Here is a 17,302-nt window from a genome sequence, read left to right on the forward strand (position 1 = left end):
CTTTGTCCGGCCTAACTCCAGGGCAAACAACCTAGACATGGAGGGGTGGGGGGTATTCGTTAGCCTATGGCTTACAGTTCTAGTGATTTATACATCTCTCAGTGATGTTGTTTCTTAGATTATAAATGCCGTGTGAAAGCGGTGGTTTTGTCTTCGCACCAAAATTAGCGGGGAATGATTCTTACCTAGGGTCCCTGGGGTGCTGGGGCATTTGGCAGGGATTTTTACCAGCAGTTCGTCCCCGCAGGACAGATTTTAACCGGGGCTTGGCTGAACCAAAAGTCAAAGTCCCTGCTATTCCCTGTTAATATGTTTACATGAGTTCTGGCGTTTTTTACTAAAGGAACATTATGTATGAAAAGTTCACACACATCGTCAAAGAGCGTTTCTTTTACCCTATGTGAGAGAATTCAATTAAAAGAAGAGGCCCAAGAGGGCCTATGCTCTACTGGCATGTACGTATGAGTACTAGGCAACAAATATATAGTTCACTTTTTGTGTTTGGGTTAGCTAAAAAACGCTGCATGTTCAACATCTCAGGACAGAAAGTGTTGTAAGCAGATTAGTTGCATGAACTATTTTAATATGTGCCAAGTAAAGATAATCTGAGGGTAAAAAATATTTGCTTTCAAAACTGTACTCATGGTCAAAATCTCATTTCTGTAGCTTTAAAAATAAAAAAGTTGGTCAAAAGGTCAAAGTCAAGGACATCCGAGGACAAAATTGATGCTCGTTTGCAAAACTGTGCACATGGTCAAAATTTCATTGCTGTAGCTTTAAAAATTAAAAAGGAAGTCAAAAAAGGTGGGGCCAGCTTTTGCCCAAGGGGCATAATTTCAAATGTTTTGCTCGACGGTCATCATATGATGCTCCACAACAAATATCAAAGATATGGGCCTTGTGGTTTGAAACAAGAAGATTTTGAAAATATTTCTTAAATAAGTCTCTAGGAAACTTGTGACCCCCGGGTCAGTGCCAGTTTTGATCCAAGGGGCATAATTTGAACAACCATGTTAGTGGACCACTAAATAAAGCCTTGTTCAAAATAGCATGGATCTGCATAGTTTTTTCAGACAAAAAGGTTTTAACATTTACCAATTTAAGTATACCAAACCTGTGAACCCTGGGCGTGGCCAGTTATGACCCCAGGGGCATAATTTGAACAAAAAGACTTCGCTCATGTAGAGACTTGGCTAAAAATAGACTTAGCTAAAAATAGCATATATATTTTTATATTTTCAAGACCCATAATCTAGGCATGCATGGGTAGATCTGGCTGGTTTTCGAAAGGAACCAAGCTCTCATCGTCATCTAAATACTGTACAAGTTTCATTTAGATACAATCAAAACTGAACACTGTATCGTGTTCACAAGCAATTGTTTACACAATTGTATTTTTTATACTATCAAGACCCATAATCTAGGCATGCATAGGCGGCTCTGGCTGGTTTTCGAAAGGAATCGAGCTCTAATGGATATCTAGATACAGTACAAGTTTCATCAAGATACAATCAAAACTGAAGACTGTATCGTGTTAACAAGAAATTGTTTACAGACGCACGAACGCACTGACGCACGGACGCACATACTACGTACACATTACCATCGCATAAGCTCTTCTGGCCTTTGGCCAGTAGAGCTAAAAAATCATGATACAAACAGATTTTCTTCACGGCAGACGGCATCGACCATTTCGCAACCATTCCGTCCACTTCGGAAGCGTTTTTTCCAGTCTCGCAGCGTGATGTGAAAATTTGGTCGACGTTATTCTATACACGCTCACGGTCTGACCACTGGAATCTATACACCCCCCATTGAAATGTCGTAAAATATATGAAAATTTCTTTATCCACATTTTTTGAGATTTCAGATAATAATAATTAAGACAAAAGATGACAATTTTAAATAAAATAAATACTTTGCAAGGAAATAAACAATTATATCTAACTGTTCCCAAGTTCGATCGACATTGGAATCTATACAGCTACACCGTAGGACAAACAATGGAGTCTTTTCAACTCCAACGTAGCACTAACATTGGATTGTATACAGCTTTATATTAAGACAGATATTGGAATCTAAACAGCTTCAAATTTGCGAGATCTTGGATTCAATACAGTCTAAAATTTGGACAAACATTGAACGTTATACAGCCTCAACTGAAGACAAACATTAGAATCTATACAGCCTCAACTTAACAGCCTCAACTGAAGACAAACATTGGAATTTATACAGCCTCAGCTTAAGACAAACATAAGAATCTATACAGCCTCAACTTAAGACAAACATTATAATCTATACAGCCTTAACTGAAAGCAAACATTAGAATCTATACAGCCTCAACTTAAGATAAACATTGGAATCTATACAGCCTTAACTGAAAGCAAACATTGGAATCTATACAGCCTCAACTGAAGACAAACATTAGAATCTATACAGCCTCAGCTTAAGACAAACATTGGAATCTATACAGCCTCAAATGAAGACATACATTGGAATCTATATAGCCTCAACTTTAGACAAATATTAGAATCTATACAGCCTCAACTGAAGACAAACATTAGAATCTATACAGCCTTAACTAAAAGCAAACATTAGAATCTATACAGCCTCAACTGAAGACAAACATTAGAATCTATACAGCCTCACCTTAAGACAGACAGACAGACAGACAGACAATTTATTTTGACTTGTACAATGTACATCGTCAACAACACATAATGATATAACATATAATGTCAACGTGTATGTAAAGTAACAGATAATGCAAACAAATGAGTATATATATACAAATATATATGTACAAAAGTATTCAATACTTCTAAGTAATTAAATTAAATAAACTAATATATATATATATATCAGAGGATGAACATTAAATAGAATTATGTTCTAACATTAATCAAAGCGGATCTTTCTTTGAGAGCATTTTTAACAAACAGACATAAGTTAATCAGTTCAGCTCTATTGTTAGATTTCAACAGCTGCATATATTTAAATACAGAAGGTCTTATAAAGTAACAATTGTTGATATATTTCTTTCTTAAATTGCTAAAGGATTTACAAACACAAATAAAATGATATTCATCTTCGATGTCATTAGAGTTACAACACAAACAATATCTTTGGTTGCGTACAACGTTATTTCTATTGTATCTACCAGTTTGAATATGGAGTGGGTGCACGGACAGCCGTAGTCTACAAAAGAAAAAACGTAAGCTCTTTGGTAAAATATCTAAATAAGGTTCATATTCCAGACAGGTTTTAAAATGTCTATACACATCTAACACCGTGCTATTTTCTATAGTACTATACCAATCTTGTTTAAAAGTATCGATAATTCTACATTTGAATTTTTTTATGAATGATTTAACATCAATATTGTAATTATCACCAAACACATAACTAAAACCATAATCATTTAATATCTTTTTAACATTATAAACCCAATTACGGCAACCTTTATTACTATCACTCTTAGCCTGTTTGTATACAGATTTAATGATAATATTATCACTGTTAGCAACCTTAAACCAATAAGACAATATACGCACATATCTATGAATATATAATGGATATCTACCCAACTCTCCGTAAACAGTGGCATTGCAAGTGTTTGTTTTAACGTTCAATAATCTTTTACAAAATTTCAAATGAATTCTTTCTAATTCCTTTGATTTTGTATACCCCCAAACCTCTGCTGAATAATTTAAAATAGAACCAACAAATGCGTCAAATAACTGACACATAATTTTGGGTTTTAAGTCATAATCTTGACATTTACAAAATAATACGTTCATTGCCTTAAGTGCTTTGCCATTCAAATGTTCTTGGTTCAGGTTAAAATTTCCAGTATAATTAAAAACAACACCCAAATAATTAAAATCATCAACAACTTGTATATCATGGCCATTGTAAGTCCATCTTTCATTGGGAAATAATCCGCCTCTTTTACGAAACACCATGATTTTCGTCTTATCAATATTCACATTTAATCCCCAGGTATTACAGTAATTTGACAAATTGTCCAAATGGGTTTGAATTTCTTCAGGAGATTTTCCTACAATGGCCATATCATCAGCAAATAATAGCATAATTATGACAATATCATCTATTTGTAATCCTGAATTAATATCATTTTGTAAATACAATTCAATATCTTAAGATAAACATTAGAATCTATACAGCCTCAACTGAAAGCAAACATTCGAATCTATACAGCCTCAACTGAAGACAAACATTAGAATCTATACAGCCTCAACTGAAAGCAAACATTAGAATCTATACAGCCTCAACTGAAGACAAATATTGGAATCTATACAGCCTCACCTTAAGATAAACATTGGAACCTATACAGCCTCAACTGAAGACAAACATTTGAATCTATACAACCTCAACTGAAGACATACATCGGAATCTATACAGCCTCAACTGAAGACAAACATTAGAATCTATACAGCCTCAGCTTAAGACAAACATTGGAATCTATACAGCCTCACATTAAGATAAACATTAGAATCTATACAGCCTCAACTGAAAGCAAACATTAGAATCTATACAGCCTCAACTGAAGACAAACATTAGAATATATACAGCCTTAACTGAAAGCAAACATTAGAATCTATACAGCCTCAACTGAAGACAAATATTGGAATCTATACAGCCTCACCTTAAGATAAACATTGGAACCTATACAGCCTCAACTGAAGACAAACATTCGAATCTATACAGCCTCAACTGAAGACATACATCGGAATCTATACAGCCTCAACTGAAGACAAACATTAGAATCTATACAGCCTCAGCTTAAGACAAACATTGGAATTTATACAGCCTCACCTTAAGATAAACATTGGAATCTATACAGCCTCAACTTTAGACAAACATTAGACTCTATACAGCCTCAGCTTAAGACAAACATTGGAATCTATACAGCCTCACCTTTAGATAAACATTGGAATCTATACAGCCTCAACTGAAGACAAACATTAGAATCTATACAGCCTCAACTGAAGACATACATTGGAATCTTTACAGCCTCAACTGAAGACAAACATTAGAATCTATACAGCCTCAGCTTAAGACAAACATTGGAATCTATACAGCCTCACCTTAAGATAAACTTTGGAATCTATACAGCCTCAACTTTAGACAAACATTAGAATCTATACAGCCTCAACTGAAGACATACATTGGAATCTATACAGCCTCAACTGAAGACAAACATTAGAATCTATACAGCCTCAGCTTAAGACAAACATTGGAATCTATACAGCCTCAACTCAAGGCAATCATTGGAATCTATACATCTTCAAGTTAGGACAAACATTGGTGTCTATACAGTCTCAGTATTGTCTTGTGCATATACAGCTTTTAAAAAGTATTTAGCAACAGCTTTGGTTCTTAATCTGTTTTATTGATCATATACAATGTATTATATAACATGAGGTACACTAAATGTAGCAAACACATGCAGGGAAACCCTTAGATATTTTGTAAGAAAACTGTTGAGTTCTCTGTAGCCACTCTATATGTATATGCATAAAGAACACATTTTACAACAAAAAATATATCTGTTTTATCTTGAAGGCTAGGAATGGACATGTACATGTACCCTATGACACCAACACAATATAATCAAAATAACAACACATTTAAATTTGTTAAAATGTTTGATAATATACGAATGGGTATTCAATGAAGAGTATAATAAATACAGTTTAAAATGGTAAAACTAAAATGACACATTCGGTCTTTTTTCGTACAGAAAAATGAAGAGAATGAAGGTACACATAGTGTCAACATAAATACATACTATCCCCAAATAAGAAAATGTTATGATAAAGGTTGATTACTCACCACTTAACCTCATAAAAATACATGTAGTTACAAGACAAATTTCAAGTATGTGGATGAAACAAATGGAACACATCCAAGTTAACTGAAGACTCTGACTATGTCTGGATTTACCTTATCCTGCACTGTCAAAGAATATTTTTTCCATATCCATGTTTAATGGAATATCATTACTATTAATATAGATATTCGTTATTTTAGTGCATACTTGTTATGTAAGTTAAAATAAATCATGTTCAAATAACAAAGGAAACACATCCAGATTGTCAGCTGTAGTGTGAACTTCATTATTTCTTTACTTTCTATGTTAAGAGAACCTTTCTTTCTATTCTTTGCCTGAAAAAAAATAAATAATAAAGATATAGATTAAAAGCATCCACATTGATCAAAGATCAGCAGTTAGCAATTTTTTTGGCAATCTTGGGCATTTATCAGTTCATATGCAATACAGGAATAAATGCTGTTAGCAGGAAATTACAAGAATTTTAAAAATATAAATAACATTTTTGCATAAAGTTTAATTGTAGAGGATCTTTTAGGATTATGATATAGTAATACTGGCAAATTGAAATTGGAATACATGATACTTATTTCATGGCAAGATTTAAAGTTTAACACAGTATTCACATATTTAGAAGAAAACAAATACAACATACATATTATCGTTCTTCAATGCTGCATGCAAATCCTTATTCGCCACCTCTCGAACACCATTTTTCCATGAGTACATACTGCAATTAAATCATAATATAAAAGAAAATTCTATGAAAAATCTTTCTTTTGTTGATCACCTTCAAAAATCAAAGTCTTATAACCTATTGTGCAAATATTAAGAAGTTTTTTTACAACAAAAGTATGCTATATGGATTGCCTGTACGGTAGTATTAGGCAAAATATATTAAAACATACTTTGTGGTTTGCTTTACTGTCATGATATTATTTCAAAGTCTGAAGCAGTTAAATATTCCTAAAAATCCAATAAAGAAAAAAGTCCAATTCTAGGATCACAATACACATGATATCATATTGGAAATCATGATTAAAAAAGAAGGTGTTTTAAACATTTCTTGTTAACATTACCTGACAATAAGACTCTTTCCTGCCTTCCCTCATCATATTGCTCTCAACAATCTGCATAACCTGAAATTATATTTGAATAATGCAATACTTGATAACTTTGTCATTATCAACTATGACTGTAAGTCGTGGTATAAAACCTTCAGTTCCCACAGTCTTTGATATTCTTCAAGATATATTACAAAAAGAAAAGGAAAATCTTTACTGTGCATGATATCTGATCTGCTTTCATTGCCAAAATTGATGAAAATAAAATTTGGACAAATGGGAGCAATTCTCTCAACTAGAATCTGACATTGCATTAAGAATGTTATGCATCAGTCAATTATAACCACAAACACTTGACAAAGTACCATTATGAACCAAACATACATAAAATAACATTCAAATATTCGTCTTTGATATTTCAAACGTCAAAATAAAATCATACTGTATATCTTTTACTGTTAGCATACTTGATCCCGATCCTTACGTACCACAGCGACACATCATGGTGACTGAGCACTTACAAAGTTGACTTGAGGCTGTTTATCCATGTCGACATATTGGAAGTCCAAGTTATAATCCTTAAAATAGCTATTATACAAAAACGGGAGCTTAAACGGCTATCCGGAAATAAAACTAGTTGAAATGGTCGCAGTCAACAGTTTCATGATTTACTTTACGGAAAAAATTAGGTCGGCCCAGTTTTCTATCCTAAATTATGATCGGACCTGCTTGAGGCCATCAGAATTATTAATGTCGTTCATCTTTGTCGTGATATTTTTTTTTTACTTTTATGTTATAAAAGGAATGGCAATATTACTATATTATAGTATATTCCATACTTTTTTAGGAGTCTATCATGAACTATTTTAATGCAACGTTTATAAATACGTTGAAACTGTTGTCTATCACAGATTATTTAGCTTGACGAAATAGGCTATTGAGCAAACAGATTTTAGGCTTAAAAGTATCACGTTTATGAAACTGTTGTCCGCATCTCAATAATATACATGTACCTTTTAATACGAAGTTGTTAGTGTCTATCAAAGAAATATTTTAATTGATATTTATGTATGTCATACAAAAATAACCCTATCATATACCATTTCTTTTATGGACATTTGAAGGTACATATTAACAAAATCAAATGATACATTTTATTTTTTGCATCAAATATGTTCTTTGATAATATAAAGAAAAGTACATTGATCAAACAAGTGTAAGTGAGAAAGAAATAGAATTGGCTTCAATTGCCAATCAATAATTTCTGCTCACAGTCTGCAGTCTATCACAGATCAATGAGCAATTGCAATGACCAACAGTTAACACAAACGCTTCCGTGGGAGGGGGGATGGCACACCCGGCACATGCCCCATCACTAAAGTCTTCAAAGTTTGCATTCTATCTCAAAGGAGTGGAAATTAATAAACTACACCTTTCAAATGCCATCATGTGCAGGCGATGTGAACTCATAAAAACAACAAATTCAAACAGCGCAACTTCCTTTAATTATGTCCTCTTGATGTTTCTTCATCCGTATATAAACAACAGTTTCCACGTCTTCCAACAATTTCCAATACTGGTGAAAATGTATCCATCATCCGTGTGATATATGTTGAAAACAAGAAAAGCATACATGCCATAAAACTGAGAAAAAAGTTATTTTCTCCAGTCTTGTAGCAGAACGCAATCCTTGAACATGTGCAAGATATGCCATGAAGTCAATATCACCACTACTTGAAGGCCACCGATGTGATATGTTCACTTGTATGTCTTTCTGATTTCTTCACAAATTGCTTACGTCTAGCGGACCCTTGGGGGGAGGGGTACGCCCCTTAGGTATGTCCTCTCTTGGGGAGCGGAGTACGCCCCTTAGGTATGCCCTTTCTTGGGGAGCGGAGTACGCCCCTTAGGTATGCCCGTTCTTGGGGAGCGGAGTACGCCCCTTAGGTATGCCCTCTCTAACGTCTATTCCTGAACTCTCCCCTGCTTTTAAGATAAACTTTCATAACCAGTATCACTTATTACCTTATTATTATAATAAAATTCATTAAACTTATCTTGAAGCCATATGATGGCAGATAAACAATGGTTAAAGTTAAATGAACAGTAATGTTCATTTCTATTTTTTTTATTGATAAGATTAATCCCAGTATGAAAGATTCATTTTATATTAGAAAATAAATAAAATATATATGTTTAGGAAAGACAATTAAGAAAACCATGTTTTATGATAGACAATATTTTTTATGTAAATGATAAATAAGAAAAAATATTCTTATTGTCTATCATGAAATATATATTTCTTATTGTCTATCATGAAAAATATTTCTTACTGTCTATCAAAAATTGTTTTTATTATTGCCTATCATGAAATATTTTTCTAACTGTCTATCATAAATATTAATAAATATATTTTATGATAGACAATACGAAAACAAATTATACATAATTACAGTAAAGCAAAAACCATGATTGACTGTAAGAAACTTACTACTTGTGTTTTCATGTAATTATAGGACAAATAAGAAAAATATAAATAATTCTTATTGTCTATCATAAATTAAAAAACAACAACATATTTTACGATAGATAATAAGAAAAAATCTGGATAAACAGCTATATTTTATGATAGACAATAAGAATTTTTTTTTTTAATATTTCTTATTGTCTATCATGAAAAATATTTCTTACTGTCTATCATGAATTATTTTTATTATTGTCTATCATGAAATATTTTTCTGTCTATCATAAATTTTAATACATATGTTTAAATTAAAATATTTCTTATTGTCTATCATGAATTTTTTTCTTACTGTCTATCAGGAATTATTTTCATTATTATCTATCATGAAATATTTTTCTTACTGTCTATCATAAATTTTAATAAATATATTTTATGATAGACAATACGAAAACAAATTATACATAATTACAGTAAAGCAAAAACCATGATTGACTGTAAGAAACTTACTACTTGTGTTTTCATGTAATTATAGGACAAATAAGAAAAATATAAATAATTCTTATTGTCTATCATAAATTAAAAAACAACAACATATTTTACGATAGATAATAAGAAAAAATCTGGATAAACAGCTAAAGTTCAACATTTCAAGAATAATATTTTACGATAGACAAGAGGAACTGCGTTGATCATGAATGATAGATAATATGACAAATAAGACCACTTTTTTATGCTTCAACTATAAATTTTCATAATTTGTTTTCAAGATAGACACCAAAAATGTGTTTCTCCTTTGTTGACTTTCGTCTATAAACTCGAAGTTAGAGCAATATTAAAACCATTCCAAATCCTTTAGGCGAAGACCATGACAAAAAACGAGTTGTCGTTTCAATTTCATGTGTTCGAATCGCATCCAGAGCCTCCAATAAACTTTTTTGCATGGTCGCCGCCATGTTGTATCCGTAAAAATTAAATACAGTATGGATTTTGATAAACGACAGTGTGGATTTAGGCAGGTGCGTGTTTACACAATTACGTCATTGATATCTGTGTAAAACACATGAGTACACCACAGCGAACAAAATTGCTGGTTTGTAAAACCTTGGAAGAGGCTTTAAGGAAAATCCAGGAGCTGGAAATGCAAGATAATTTGTGCCTGACTCTAGTACGAAGAATTTTGGGAAGACGGTATTAAATATTTCCATAATTTTATGCATTATTTAACTATTGATGCTTGCAAATCATTTTTTTCAGCAAAGCACACAGTGATTTGGTGGGAATGAGCTGAATTTTGACCTTTACAAAATTTATTGACATTTAACCTAAACTAACCTAAACAAGTTAAACAAATGACAATTGGCTTTATAATGGTAGTCCTAGTTGGGCCTCATGTTCTACAGCACTGTAGTTTATCAAATGACCATATATCTTTATACTGGTAGTCATAGCTGGGGGACACGTTCTAAAGCACTGTAGTTTATCAAATGACCATATATCTTTATACTGGTAGTCATAGCTGGGGGACACGTTCTAAAGCACTGTAGTTTATCAAATCACCATATATCTTTACACAGGTGGTAATAGCTTTGGGACACGTTCTAAAGCACTGTAGTTTATCAAATGACCATATATCTTTTAACAGGTAGTCATAGCTCGGGGACACGTTCTAAAGCACTGTAGTTTATCAAATGACCATATATCTTTATACAGGTAGTCATAGCTCGGGGACACGTTCTAAAGCACTGTAGTTTATCAAATGACCATATATCTTTATACTGGTAGTAAAAGTATTGGGACACATTCTAAAGCACTGTAGTTTATCAAATGACCATATATCTTTATATAGGAAGTCATAGCTCGAGGACACGTTCTAAAGCACTGTAGTTTATCAAATGATCATATATCGTTATACTGGTAGTAATAGCTTTGGGACACGTTCTAAAGCACTGTAGTTTATCAAATGACAATATATCTTTATACTGGTGATCATAGGTGGGGGACACATTCTAAAGCACTGTAGATTATCAAATGACCATATATCTTTCAACAGGTAGTCATAGCTGGGGGACACGTTCTAAAGCACTGTAGTTTATAAAATGACCATATATCTTTACACAGGTAGTCATAGCTCGGGGACACTTTCTAAAGCACTGTAGTTTATCAAATGACCATATATCTTTATACTGGTAGTCATAGCTGGGGGACACGTTCTAAAGCACTGTAGTTTATCAAATGACCATATATCTTTATACAGGTAGTCATAGCTGGGGGACACGTTCTAAAGCACTGTAGTTTATCAAATGACCATATATCTTTATACTGGTAGTCATAGCTCGGGAACACGTTCTAAAGCACTGTAGTTTATCAAATGACCATATATCTTTATACTGGTAGTAAAAGCTTTGGGACACGTTCTAAAGCACTGTAGTTTATCAAATCACCATATATCTTTATACAGGTAGTCATAGCTGGGGGACACGTTCTAAAGCACTGTAGTTTATCAAATCACCATATATCTTTATACGGGTAGACATAGCTGGAGGACACGTTCTAAAGCACTGTAGTTTATCAAATGACCATATATCTTTATACGGGTAGTCATAGCTGGGGGACACGTTCTAAAGCACTGTAGTTTATCAAGTGACCATATATCTTTATACTGGTAGTCATAGCTTTGGGACACGTTCTAAAGCACTGTAGTTTATCAAATGACCATATATCTTTATACAGGTAGTCATAGCTGGGGGACACGTTCTAAAGCACTGTAGTTTATCAAATCACCATATATCTTTATACTGGTAGTCATAGCTGGGGGACACGTTCTAAAGCACTGTAGTTTATCAAATCACCATATATCGTTATACTGGTAGTCATAGCTGGGGGACACGTTCTAAAGCACTGTAGTTTATCAAATGACCATATATCTCTATGCTGGTGGTCATAGCTGGGGGACACGTTCTAAAGCACTGTAGTTTAACAGTTGACCATATATCTTTATACTGGTGGTCATAGCTGGGGGACACGTTCTAAAGCACTGTAGTTTATCAAATGACCATATGTCTTTATACTGGTGGTCATAGCTGGGGGACACGTTCTAAAGCACTGTAGTTTATCAAATGACCATATATCTTTATACAGGTGATCATAGCTGGGGGACACGTTCTAAAGCACTGTAGTTTATCAAATGACCATATATCTTTATACAGGTAGTCATAGCTCTGGGACACATTCTAAAGCACTGTAGTTTATCAAATGACCATATATCTTTATACTGGTGATCATAGCTGGGGGACACATTCTAAAGCACTGTAGTTTATCAAATGACCATATATCTTTATACTGGTAGTAATAGCTCGGGGACACGTTCTAAAGCACTGTAGTTTATCAAATGACCTTATATCTCTATACTGGTGATCATAGCTGGGGAACACGTTCTAAAGCACTGTAGTTTATCAAATGGCCATGTATCTTTATACTGGTAGTAATAGCTTTGGGACACGTTCTAAAGCACTGTAGTTTATCAAATGACCATATATCTCTTTGCTGGTGGTCATAGCTGGGGGACACGTTCTAAAGCACTGTAGTTTATCAAATGACCATATATCTTTATGCTGGTGGTCATAGCTGGGTTACACGTTCTAAAGCACTGTAGTTTATCAAATGACCATATATCTTTATACTGGTGGTCATAGCTGGGGGACACGTTCTAAAGCACTGTAGTTTATCAAATGACCATATATCTTTATACAGGTGATCATAGCTGGGGGACACGTTCTAAAGCACTGTAGTTTATCAAATGACCATATATCTTTATACTGGTAGTCATAGCTGGGGGACACGTTCTAAAGCACTGTAGTTTATCAAATGACCATATATCGTTATACTGGTAGTCATAGCTTTGGGACACGTTCTAAAGCACTGTAGTTTATCAAATGACCATATATCTTTATACTGGTAGTCATAGCTGGGAGACACGTTCTAAAGCACTGTAGTTTATCAAATGACCATATATCTTTATACTGGTAGTCATAGCTGGAGAACATGTTCTAAAGCACTGTAGTTTATCAAATGACCATATATCTTTATACAGGTAGTCATAGCTGGGGGACACGTTCTAAAGCACTGTAGTTTATCAAATCACCATATATCTTTATACAGGTAGTCATAGCTGGGAGACACATTCTAAAGCACTGTAGTTTATCAAATCACCATATATCTTTATACAGGTAGTCATAGCTGGGGGACACGTTCTAAAGCACTGTAGTTTATCAAATGACCATATATCTTTATACTGGTAGTCATAGCTGGGGTACACGTTCTAAAGCACTGTAGTTTATCAAATGACCATATATCTTTATACAGGTAGTCATAGCTGGGGGACACGTTCTAAAGCACTGTAGTTTATCAAATGACCATATATCTTTATACTGGTAGTAATAGCTTTGGGACATGTTCTAAAGCACTGTAGTTTGTCAAATGACCATATATCTTTATACAGGTAGTCATAGCTGGAGGACACGTTCTAAAGCACTGTAGTTTATCAAATGACCATATATCGTTATACTGATAGTAATAGCTTTGGGACACATTCTAAAGCACTGTAGTTTGTCAAATGACCATATATCTTTATACAGGTAGTCATAGCTGGAGGACACGTTCTAAAGCACTGTAGTTTATCAAATCACCATATATCTTTATACTGGTAGTCATAGCTGGGGGACACGTTCTAAAGCACTGTAGTTTATCAAATGACCATATATCTTTATACAGGTAGTCATAGCTGGGGGACACGTTCTAAAGCACTGTAGTTTATCAAATGACCATATATCTCTATACTAGTTATCATAGCTTTGGGACACGTTCTAAAGCACTGTAGTTTATCAAATGACCATATATCTCTATACTAGTTATCATAGCTTTGGGACACGTTCTAAAGCACTGTAGTTTAACAGATGACTGTATATACTCCGGTACATATCTATACCTAACACTGGTTTATATGGTGGGAAGTATATTGTCTTCAGCTGTGTTCTTATTCCACTGACCATACACATTTATATTAGAGATTTTGACTGGACTTTACCTTAAAAGCTCTGTTTTTTTATTAAATTCTCTTACCATATAACTCTATAAAGGTGACTTTCTCATGCACTGTAGGTCAATTGACAGATGTTCATTTTTTTTAGATTTGGCCTAAAAAGACCTGTAGCAGTTAACAAGCTATTAGATGCACAATAGCACAAAATGACCACCACCACTATCACCCTAAAGTGTGTGCTTGGTGTCTGTCTACACGTGCTTGCTTCTGGAATGTTGAAGAACAAACTGTGTTGAAACGCCAACTGGTAAGACTGTGCTTTGTGTTTGTAATTTTGTATGATAAGACATTTATTTTTCCGCCAGGCCTAAAGGAAATGTCTATGAACAAGTACAGGTCTATACACAAGTACAGGATTGAAATATAAACAACGATTTAAAGAGTATTGAGTTGATGAGTGAGAACAAAAATGATATACCCATGTACATTTACATGTTCAATAAATAGTGCATCTCATACTCTGAATAATAATTCATTTTGCTATTAGGAGTTGGTTATGGACCTTTGCCGCCCTTCATCCAGAGCCTTCCAAAGAGATGGCAGATATATCGCTGCCTGGACCAACAGTTGACCATGCCGTTGAGTCCATGATATCAGTAGCAGCCATGAAAACATCTACAGAATTACATCTGCGGCCGTGGCTATTAATGGATACATTCTGCACCACTTCCATGTGTAAGAATAGAACTTTCCAAGTCCTCAGCATAAGCATTTCTGTATTTAAAACAAAAAATAATTAAAAATAAATAAATATAGTTTTAAATAATTATATACAGGCAAAGTAAATTATATAATTTGTTTCATGAATGTGTTGTTTTTTTAATTGCTGTTAAAGCAACAGTGTGCACCAGATGATCAAATTGCAAGTTTATTAAGTTTAGCAGTTATTTCATATTTTTCCATTCAAAAAGATTACTGGGTATGTCTACCTAGTAGAATTAATTTCTTATGCGTGATTGGCTAGTCGATGTTATCACATGATATAACCAAGTTAGGTGTATAGCTTTAATATACCACTTGATTGAAGTAAGCCTTCGTAGCATAGTTGATACAACACTGGACTTCAATTTCGGTGACACATTTTTTTTTACATGTTTGTACTTTTTTTACAATTATGACATAAAAGCGTAACACATTCTATTAAATAATTGTCCTGAGATATGTTACAGAAAAAAAACTTTTTTAGTTCCAATCTGGTGTACAGTCCCTTTAAGGCCTTATACCGTACTTGTAGACTTATTGTTTATGATAGTCTGTTTAATCATTTTATTGTATATGGGCAACATTTTATGTAACATCACTTTATGTAAAAAGTAAGCCTTCGTAGTACAGTTGATACAACACTGGACTTCAATTTTGGTGACACATTTTTTTTTACATGTTTGTACTTTTTTTACAATTATGACATAAAAGCGTAACACATTCTATTAAATAATTGTCCTGAGATATGTTACAGAAAAAAAACTTTTTTAGTGCCAGTCTGGTGTACAGTCCCTTTAAGGCCTTATACCGTACTTGTAGACTTATTGTTTATGATAGTCTGTTTAATCATTTTATTGTATATGGGCAACATTTTATGTAACATCACTTTATGTATTTTTTTTTTATAAAAAGTCACTGTGAATATAAACAGTTTTCAAATATGTACATTAAAATTGCAGGCTGTCAGTTTGAAACGTCTCTACTCTGACAGAAGGAAGGGAATGAATACCCAGGATTGTTCCTCAGGAAAATCTCTTCAACAGGCTGTTGTCAGTTTGCATGCTCTTTGGATGGAATTACTCTACCTTGGCTTGCAGAGAATCTGTGATATAAAAGACCTCTTTTGTGCTGCATTGTGTCATTGATTTATTGTATTTTATATGTATTATGCCACTATTGTAAAAACAAATGGGCATATGTTTTAGCGTATGTTTTCAAACAGACACATTTATATTTCAAACAGACACATTTATATTTTTGAATAATTTGAAAATACATTTTGTAGGTTGACTTCAATCCATGAAACACTAATGGTAGGTTATATTTGACCAGAACATGACAAGTATTGTTTTCGGAGTTTTTTGGTCGAAGGTGAAGGTAATGGCTAACAGTGGTTATTCTGCACAATGAACCTTGAATTCTTTGACCTAGGACCATTAATATTTAGTGATTGATATATCAGTCCAACTCATATGTGAAAGGGACATGATGAAATTGAGCAAGAGCTTATTAGCATTGCAAATTATTATTTGTTCATTTTTAGCTCGACTATTCGAAGAATAGGTGGGCTATACTATCATTAACAATTCTGCGTTAAAGTTTTCATTTTATGTAATAAAATCAAGAGTTTTTATCCAATGGTAATCAAACTTGGTCAGACTATTTGTCGGCATGTTATCTTGAAGATGTATGAATATGGGTCATCCCTGGTCAAATTCTAGGTCACTAGGTCACATCTTAGAGAAAATATTTCCATGTCATAAATTCAACATTTTTTTCATATCTTTATGAAACTTGGTCAGAATATTTGTCTGCATACTATCTTGAAAGTTTTTAATATGGGTCATCCCGGGTCAAATTCTAGGTCACTAGGTCAAATCTTAGGAAAATCATTCCACATCATAAATTGAACAATTTTTGTCAAATCTTTATGAAACTTGGTCAGAATATTTGTCTGCATAATATCTTAAAAGTTCTATAATATGGGTCATCCCCGGTCAAAACCTAGGTCACAAGGTCAAATTTTAGAAGAAAGAATCCCACAGTCATAAAAATTCATTAATTTTAGTCAAATCTTTTTTAAACTTGGTCAGAATATTTGTCTACATGTTGTCTTA

General features: G+C 33.5%; 2 long non-coding RNA genes across 2 annotated transcripts; one reads left to right on the forward strand and one right to left on the reverse strand.

Moving 5' to 3' along the window:
* Positions 1–5,188: 5,188 nt before the first annotated feature.
* On the reverse strand, positions 5,189–7,564 carry LOC128213912 (uncharacterized). The gene is made up of 4 exons (XR_008257822.1): positions 7,443–7,564; positions 6,937–6,996; positions 6,513–6,587; positions 5,189–6,192 (listed from the first exon to the last, which is right to left on the reverse strand). It is a non-coding gene; the product is annotated as an uncharacterized LOC128213912 (long non-coding RNA).
* Positions 7,565–10,350: 2,786 nt separating this feature from the next.
* Positions 10,351–17,014, forward strand: LOC128213910 (uncharacterized). The gene is made up of 4 exons (XR_008257820.1): positions 10,351–10,573; positions 14,572–14,730; positions 14,971–15,158; positions 16,145–17,014. It is a non-coding gene; the product is annotated as an uncharacterized LOC128213910 (long non-coding RNA).
* The last annotated feature ends 288 nt before the right edge of the window (positions 17,015–17,302 follow it).

The sequence above is a fragment of the Mya arenaria genome, chromosome 13, assembly GCF_026914265.1.
Source record: "Mya arenaria isolate MELC-2E11 chromosome 13, ASM2691426v1".
NCBI classification, from domain to species: Eukaryota; Metazoa; Mollusca; class Bivalvia; order Myida; family Myidae; genus Mya; species Mya arenaria.